This window comes from Peromyscus leucopus, chromosome 7 (assembly GCF_004664715.2).
Source record: "Peromyscus leucopus breed LL Stock chromosome 7, UCI_PerLeu_2.1, whole genome shotgun sequence".
Lineage (NCBI taxonomy): Eukaryota > Metazoa > Chordata > Mammalia > Rodentia > Cricetidae > Peromyscus > Peromyscus leucopus.
In genome coordinates this window covers 34,883,494-34,891,762 of record NC_051069.1, presented here as the reverse complement: position 1 = coordinate 34,891,762, position 8,269 = coordinate 34,883,494, and the positions used below count along the sequence as shown (strand labels likewise).

At 40.3% G+C, this 8,269-nt stretch overlaps 1 pseudogene; it reads left to right on the top strand.

Moving 5' to 3' along the window:
• Positions 1–338: 338 nt before the first annotated feature.
• LOC114689026 lies at positions 339–1,279 on the top strand (annotated as a pseudogene).
• The last annotated feature ends 6,990 nt before the right edge of the window (positions 1,280–8,269 follow it).

Genomic DNA, 8,269 nt, shown 5'->3' with positions numbered 1-8,269 from the left:
ATGCCCGTTGTCGCGCCGTTTGACGCTACCGCACTAAGCCCGATCAGGGAGTTTGATTGTCAACATCGAGAGAAGAACAGGTCGATGTCTGCTGAGGAGGCCAAGAATTGTCATTGGTGACGAAGCTGAATATTATTCTCAAAGAAATGGCCTTCCGTTTATTTGTGGTTATTTCTATAAAATGAACTCCAAAATTGTAAAAAAACAGAGGTACAGAGAAGTGTGCACTTCATTTTATCATTTGGTTCTGGTTCTTAGTCTCATTTTAATGGGGTATGTTGAAGAAGGCCTGGGATTTCATTTTAAATGTTACTATTAATGTTACTGTTCTCACAGATATGATCCTGAGAAGAATGGCCTCAGAAAATGACTCTTCAGTGAAGGAGTTCATCCTTCTGGGCTTGACACAGCAGCCAGAGCTCCAGCTGCCTCTCTTCTTCCTCTTCTTGGGAATCTATGTGGTCTCCATGGTGGGGAACCTGGGTTTGATTGTTCTGATCATTTTGAACGCTCACTTGCACACCCTATGTATTACTTTCTCTCAACCTTGCCTTCACAGACCTCTGCTACTCCTCTGTCATAACCCCCAAAATGCTGGTGAGTTTTGTGAAGCAGAACATCATCTCCATGCTGAGTGCATGACTCAGCTCTTTTTCTTCTGCTTCTTTGTGATTGATGAATGCTACATTTTGACAGCCATGGCCTATGACAGATATGCTGCTATCTGCAAACCCTGCTTTACCAGGTCACCATGTCCCATCAGGTCTGCCACTTGATGATGGTGGGTGTGTATGTGATGGGGTTTGTGGAAGCCATGGCCCATACTGGTAGCATGCTGAGACTTGTCTTCTGTGATGGCAACATCATCAATCAGTATGTATGTGACGTACTTCCTCTCCTGAAGCTCTCCTGCACAAGTACTACCATCAATGAATTGTTGCTTTTCATTGTTGTGGGTATCAATGTAACAGTGCCCAGCCTGACTATCTTTATTTCTTACACCTTGATCCTTTCCAACATCCTTCGCATCCATTCTGCAGAGGGTAGGTCAAAAGCCTTCAGTACCTGTGGCTCCCATGTAATAGCTGTTTCTTTTTTCTTTGGTGCTGCAGCATTCATGTATCTTAAGCCTTCTAGTGCATCTGTGGATGAAGATAAAGTATCTACTATTTTTTATACTGTTGTGGGCCCAATGCTGAATCCTTTTATCTACAGTATAAGGAATAAGGATGTCCACATTGCACTGAGAAAAACTTTGAAGGAAAGGATGTTTGCCTAAGTGGAATCGGTATTTGTTATGGAAGTTAATCTTAGGATACTTGAGGTTTACAACTACAGAAAGAACCAGCTCATTTGCAGAGCATTTGCTTACATGCATGGGACCCTGGATTTGGCCCACAGTATTGAAAAACTTCAATGGCTACAACAACTAAAATAACATTTAAAAAAAAAACACAAAACTACCAAATGGTAAGGACAGTGTAGCATTAAAATTATTTAACACTATTTAAAATTAAGTTAAATATCAAGGAAATTTCAGAAGTAAATACAGTGAAGGATGATTAACTCATCATCCTTTCAGGGTAGAATGCATAGTTTATTCTATAACTTTCTAAAAGCATATGTATGTTTTGTCATTATTGAAAGTTAAAGAACACATTTTTGTACCCGTCTACTTGTACAGTACACTTTAGGCTTAGAAATCACAAGGATTTTTTTTTTTTTCTGACAAGGCATTTATTAGCTCCTGAGTGTTTCTGTGCCAGGAGTAGTTTGGGGCTGAAAGCAAGCTCTGAAGAGTCCTGAGTGTGCACCATGGCGCTCTTGGGGTTCATGAGGGCCTAGATAGGAGTCTTGTGTGTGGTTCCACTTGTCCTCCATTCAGAAAAGGGGCAGGTCTTTCAACTCCAGTGTTCCCCAGAAGAACAGGTCTAACCAGTCCCTAGTCATCCCATTGCTGGCTGGCTGCAGTTGGTGTGTTTGGCAGTGGGGGCTGGAATTGGCTTCTCTATGTGTCCAATGTCTGCATCATGGGGTCACACGTAAACTGCCAATCTAGGAATGAGGGAGCCATAGAGATGAGATTCCACATCATCCTTAGGTGATTCGTGTGGAGGTAGCAGAAATCATACGGACTTAAGTACAAAGCACTGGATGACATTATACTCAGAAACAAAATGGTCATGAGATCTTTTACATATACATTTTGAATATCTTTGCAGTTTGTGTTTGAGGAATAATATTCATGCCATCTTACATGCTAGGCAAGTGCTCTTCCACTGATCAATATCTTAACCACAACTGTGAGATCTTTGACTAGGGCACATCTAGAAGTCATATGTCGCTGTACCACCAAGACAAAAATTTCAGTAGTATTAAAGACAATGTGTCATTTATTCAGTTAGTACCCCTCTGGGGATCTTTGTAGGAGAGTTCATTTCAAAATTTCCTTTGTTGTTCAGAAGGTTCAAATAAGGAAGGAAATGCCCTTTTCACTCTGATCTTTTCTCTTTAGTCTTAAATCAGTTTGGGAAAGAGCAGTTGATGGATGAGTTTGTTGTAATTCCAGTGCTTGAAGACTTTAAATGAAACTCTTTAGATCATTCAGGCTAAAGGGACCCTATATCAGGTTTTTCCCTCATGGTCTTGACGGTAAGTATGTGAATATATGGACCTGTTATGTCTTCAATGGGTAGAATTTAACTAAGCAAATTTACTATTTATTGGTAGAAGAATTTCCTGGTTTTTTTTTTTGATTTTTAAGAATTTCCTCTTTTACTCAAGTAAATCAAATAATCTTAATTTATTAGCAGTCAGTTTTTTCCCTTTAATAATCACATATAAGCAATGGAGTACTACTCAGCTTTAAAAAAACAATGATATTATGAAATTTGTAGGCAAATGGATGGAACTAGAAAATATCATCCTGTGTGCAGTAACCAGACTCAGAAGGACAAACATAATATGTATTCACTTAAAAGTGATTACTAGATGTGAGGGAATGGATGGTCAGACTGCAACCCACAGCTCCAGAGTGGCTAGCTAACAGGGAAAGACCCTAGGAGGGACACATGGATGACCCAGAGAAGAAGTGGATGAGATCTATATGAGTGGACTAAGTGTGGGGGTGTGGCAGAAGGCGAGGAGTGGGGGATGAGAACAGAGGGAAGTGAGAGGGTCAAACTGGACCAGGGACAGATTGGGAGGCCAGGGAGGGAGATACCATGATAAATGAGGACATCATGAGAAAAGGAAGAGGCAGGGTACTATGGAGCCTCTTAGGAACCCACAAAGATGACCCCACCTTGGACTGCTGGCAGTAGTCCAGACGGTGTCTGGTCTGGTCTACTCTTGTGACCAGTCTAGTGAATACCCTAACTGTCATCATAGAGCCTTTGTCCAGTGATTGATGAAGGCAGATGTAGAGATCAACGGCTAGGCACCAGGCTGAGCTCCAGGGATCCAATTGATGAGAGAGAGAAAGGATTCTGCAGGTGAGGGACGTCAATATAATGATGGGAAGACTTGCAGAGATGACTGGCCACACTAGTGAAAGCCCATAAACTGTAGACTAGTGGCTGTGGAACCCACATGGGACTGCACTAGGCCCTCTGCATATGGAAGATGGTTGTTTGGCTCGAAATGTTTGGGGGAAACCCAAGCAGGAGATTGGGATCCATCTCTGAAGCATGGGCAGGCTTTTGGGAATCTGGTGCCTATGGTGGGACACCTTGAGCAGCCTTGGTGCAATGGGAAGGGGCATGTACCTGCCGAGGTTCAGTGTGCTGGGCTCTGCTGACCCCCCCATGGGAGACCTTGACTTGGGGGAATGTGGAGATGTGGGGTGGCTTGGGCGAGAGGGCTGGGGAGTGGGAGGAGGGAGAAGGTTGTATCTGTGGGTGGTATGTAGAGTGAGTGGAAAATTTATTAATAAAGAAAAATTAAAAAAATCCACTTTCTTTCTCTCTCAGAATTCTACATACAATGATGCAGTTTAATGAAGTAACAAATGTAAACTGAGCATGTATCTTATTTTAGATATCAAGATATGTGAACTTTAGTCAAACATTAAAAATACAGCCAGATATTATGTGGGGAGAGAGTCTAAATTGGAGCTCTTCATCTGGTCCCTCTCATAGTAGCTCAGTGAAGAAGAGGGGCAGGAGGATTGTAGGCATCAGAGGGGACAGAAGACCCCAAGAAAATACGGGCAACTGAATGAACTAAACAGGGCACATATGGGCTCAGAGAGCCTGAACGGGACAAGCATGTGTCTTGCAGGGGTGTGCACCAGGTCCTCTGTGTAAATGTTGTGGCTCTTAAGTCGATGTTTTTGTGGGAATCCTAACTGAGAGCAGGTATGTCTTTGACTCTTGCCTACTCTTCGGACTCCTTTCCTCCTGTGGGTTTGCATTGTACAGCTTCCTTGTGAGTGATAAAAAAATTAAAATAAAATATAGTTGTGCTGATGGTGAAGATGCCTGTGATGACTCTGATCTCAGAGGCTACAGACTAGGAAGATGGTAAAAAATAATTTTTGTTTATGTGAGTTTGTGTCAGAAAAATAATACACAATGTCTTGAACAAATGTAATTGTACTGATAACAACTGCCTTCTTTTTGGGGTTGGCTGGTAGGAAGGGCTCTTTTGGAGGTGGCAGGTGACCTGACTGAAGGCAAAAATGTCTGATCAACATTTAAGCACAAGGAGGGACTGAACAGCATTTCAGATGCGGCAACCATCTCTATGATGGTCTGGAATGATTAGGGAAAGTGATGAATGCTATGGGAAAGGATGGAGCAGAAAAACATGCATATAAGTGTAAAGAATAATTAATAAATGAAGTTGAATCAGTTCATTGTAAGAAAAAAAGAATGAATGTTAAGAAGCACAATAAAAATTCAGGTGATATCATCCCAGCTGGATCAAGAACAGAGAGGGAGAACAAGGAATAGGAGACCATGGTAAATGAAGACCACATGGGAATAGGAAGAAGCAAAGTGCTAGAGAGGTCCAAGAAATCCACAAAGATACCCCCACAATAGACTGCTGGCAATGGTTTAGAGACAGCCCGAACTGACCTACTCTGGTGATAGGATGGCCAAACACTCTAATTGTCGTTCTAGAAACCCCATCCAATGACTGAGGGATCTGGATGCAGAGATCCATGGCTAGGCCCCGGGTGGAACTCCAGGAGTCCAGTTAGCGAGAAAGAGGAGGTTTTATATGAGCGAGAATTGTTGAGCCCAAGGTTGGATAAAGCACAGGGACCAATAGCCAAATGAATGGAAACACACGAACTATGAACCAATGGCTGAGGGGCCCCAAACTGGATCAGGCCCTTTGAATGGGTGAGATAGTTGATTTGCTTGATCTGTTTGGGAGGCATCCAGGCAGTGGGACTGGGTCCTGTGCTCATTGCATGAGTAGGCTGTTTGAAACCTGGGGCTTATGCAGGGTCACTTGGCTAGACCTGGGAGGAGGGGACTGGACCTGCCTGGACTGAGTCTACCAAGTCAATCTCAGTCCTCAGGGGAGGCTTTGCTCTGGAGTAGGTGGGAATGGGGGGGTGAGATGGGAAGAAGGGAGGGGAGCAGGAGGGGGGAGAACAAGGGAATCCATGGCTGATATGTAGAACTGAATTGTATTGTAAAATAAAAAAAAAAAATTCAGGTAATATCAAACATACAATGGATTTCCTTTTCTTCTTTCCTCTGAATTCTGAAGCTCAGTCCATGTTCATTTATAACTAATCTATAGTGAAATTGATGAAACAACAAATTTTAATGACAAATATTTTCATGTCCACTAGGAGAAGTGATGTTTCTTTGCTGTTACTAGATGTCATTGAGGCAGCAGCAGGAGTTAGCTGGATGTCCCTTGATTATGTCTCTCTCTCTCCCCACCCGCTCAGTTAAGTGTGTTAAATGGAAAGATCAGGGGAAATGGTCTGGTTTTGAGTCCAGATTCTCTAAGTTTTGAGTCCTTGTCCTTTCAGTCTTAGAACTATTATTAAAACTTCTGTGGTATACATTAAATAAATGATATGCATTTTAAAAGTACTACATATTGTGTTTAAATATCATTTTAAGGGATATAAGTGAGCAGTTTTTTTCACTTAACTTTCTGAAGTCAGTATGTATTTGATACCCAGTAGCCCCCCACTGCTTATTTTAGTTTTGTTTTTCATTGAGACAGGATTGTATTTTGTAGCCCAGGGTGGCCATGAAGTTAATCCCTTGAGCAATGAGATTGTAGGTGTGTCTACTATTCCTGGCTTAACAACCTCTCAATGTTGATGATGGCCTGCTGGTGGTTCCAGCATCTGCCATTGCTAATATCTATGCAAGCAACTGATCATAGCTATTGGGTTTTCTGTTATTAAAATTAAGTTGGTTGAATTTGTGCTAACACACATATGAAATTAACTCAGGGCTATTTAAGATTTATATATATTGCCGGGCGGTGGTGGCGCACGCCTTTAATCCCAGCACTCGGGAGGCAGAGCCAGGCGGATCTCTGTGAGTTCGAGGCCAGCCTGGGCTACCAAGTGAGTCCCAAGAAAGGCGCAAAGCTACACAGAGAAACCCTGTCTCAAAAAATCAAAAAAAAAAAAAAGATTTATATATATCTATGAAAAACCATATTTAATTTTAAAATTGCAAGATCAATTCAAATTATAATATAAATGGAAATATACTTCTGTCACATTTATCATAAATATATTAGAATAATAGCATATTCAAAAGTAATTATGGAAATATATGTAATATAAGTATGTCAGAAAGCATTAAATACACATGAATATACCTTCATTTTGAAAGGATTTTATTGGTGAAATTATACCATTGTTATATACTAATTTACTTATTCACTCATTGAAAAGCAATTATGCCCAAGAAGTCAAGGTTAACTACAAGTCATAGGAACTAGGTCATTATACATGAAACTCATGCACACACATAATGGCATATATGTTAAAAAGCCTTATTTTTGAAGACAGGATAAATTGCTGAGTCATCTGAAAAATAGGAGTATATACATACTTATAATAGGATCCTTTAAATAAAAATAAAGTAGGAATCTTACGCATTAGATCTCAGGTCATTGTGGGTTAACAGCCTGCTTTTCTTTCTTAGTGATATGTAACGCTCCATCAGGCATCAGGTCTCACTAATCTTGATATTGCTGTCTCAGTACAGTTCCACATTGTCTTCATTTTCTTTGTTTACCAGTGGCTTTTATGCAGGTGTGTTCCTGCATGAGGTTTTGTTCATGTCCCCTTCCCCAGGACAGGGGATTGTAGTAGTACTATTTTTAGTATTTTTGAGGACCCTCTGTACTCATTGTCATAGTGACTGTCGTAGTGGACTTTCCCATTAATAGGGTACATGGTGATACAATTTTATGAAAATATATTTTACATTCAGAGACTGGGCTTCATACCAAGTTAATTATACGTCTTGATATCACTTAAGAGCTAAGATTGATATCTTGTTGTATATTCAGGCTGTTTGTTTAACCTGAAATTAAGAGAACAATGTAACAAGCCACCATATTTGGTTTGAATTTTCTGTCTTCAGCTTTTACAACTTAAGCTAATGTATAGCTTTGATGTTGGTTATTAATTCTTCTATGTCTATGACCAAAATTTATTCTTATAGGCCCCTGACTCAGAGTAACATGTGTGTAAGTATATGTTGTGAGAGTCATTTGCTAAAAGCAGCCAATATGTTGGGAGCAAACTTACAAAATAAGTATCTACCATACAATTTGAAAACAACATGCAGGTGTAGCTTGATAATGCCTCTTTGAGGTTATTTTTACTATTTTGAGTGAGTTGGGGAGAGTCAATAAAATGACTTCTACTCTTTAAAAATCTGTTACATGCTTCTGTAAAGAATCCTTTGTCTCTTTCTCAGGCCAGACTTTCTATGTTGTTCAAAAACTATTGAGCAAAACCCTTTGTTAGGAAGAGATATTAGGGCAGTCAGAGAGCAGATAGATAAACACAGTAGACAGACTACAACTAGACCAGTAGCCATAATCTATGGGCAGACAGAAGACACAGGGAGCAAAGTGGTGAATTCAAATTTAGGCTTGCTCTTGGTCAAATTCCTTCAAGAGGAAGTCTGTGTTTTCATCCTTTATTACATTATTGACACAGATGTATAACTGAACTTTTAAAATAAAAAACAAAATAAGACAAATTTAAATGGCCCAGAACAAAATGTTGACTTTTTATTTTATTGGGTAAAGTGACTGGAAA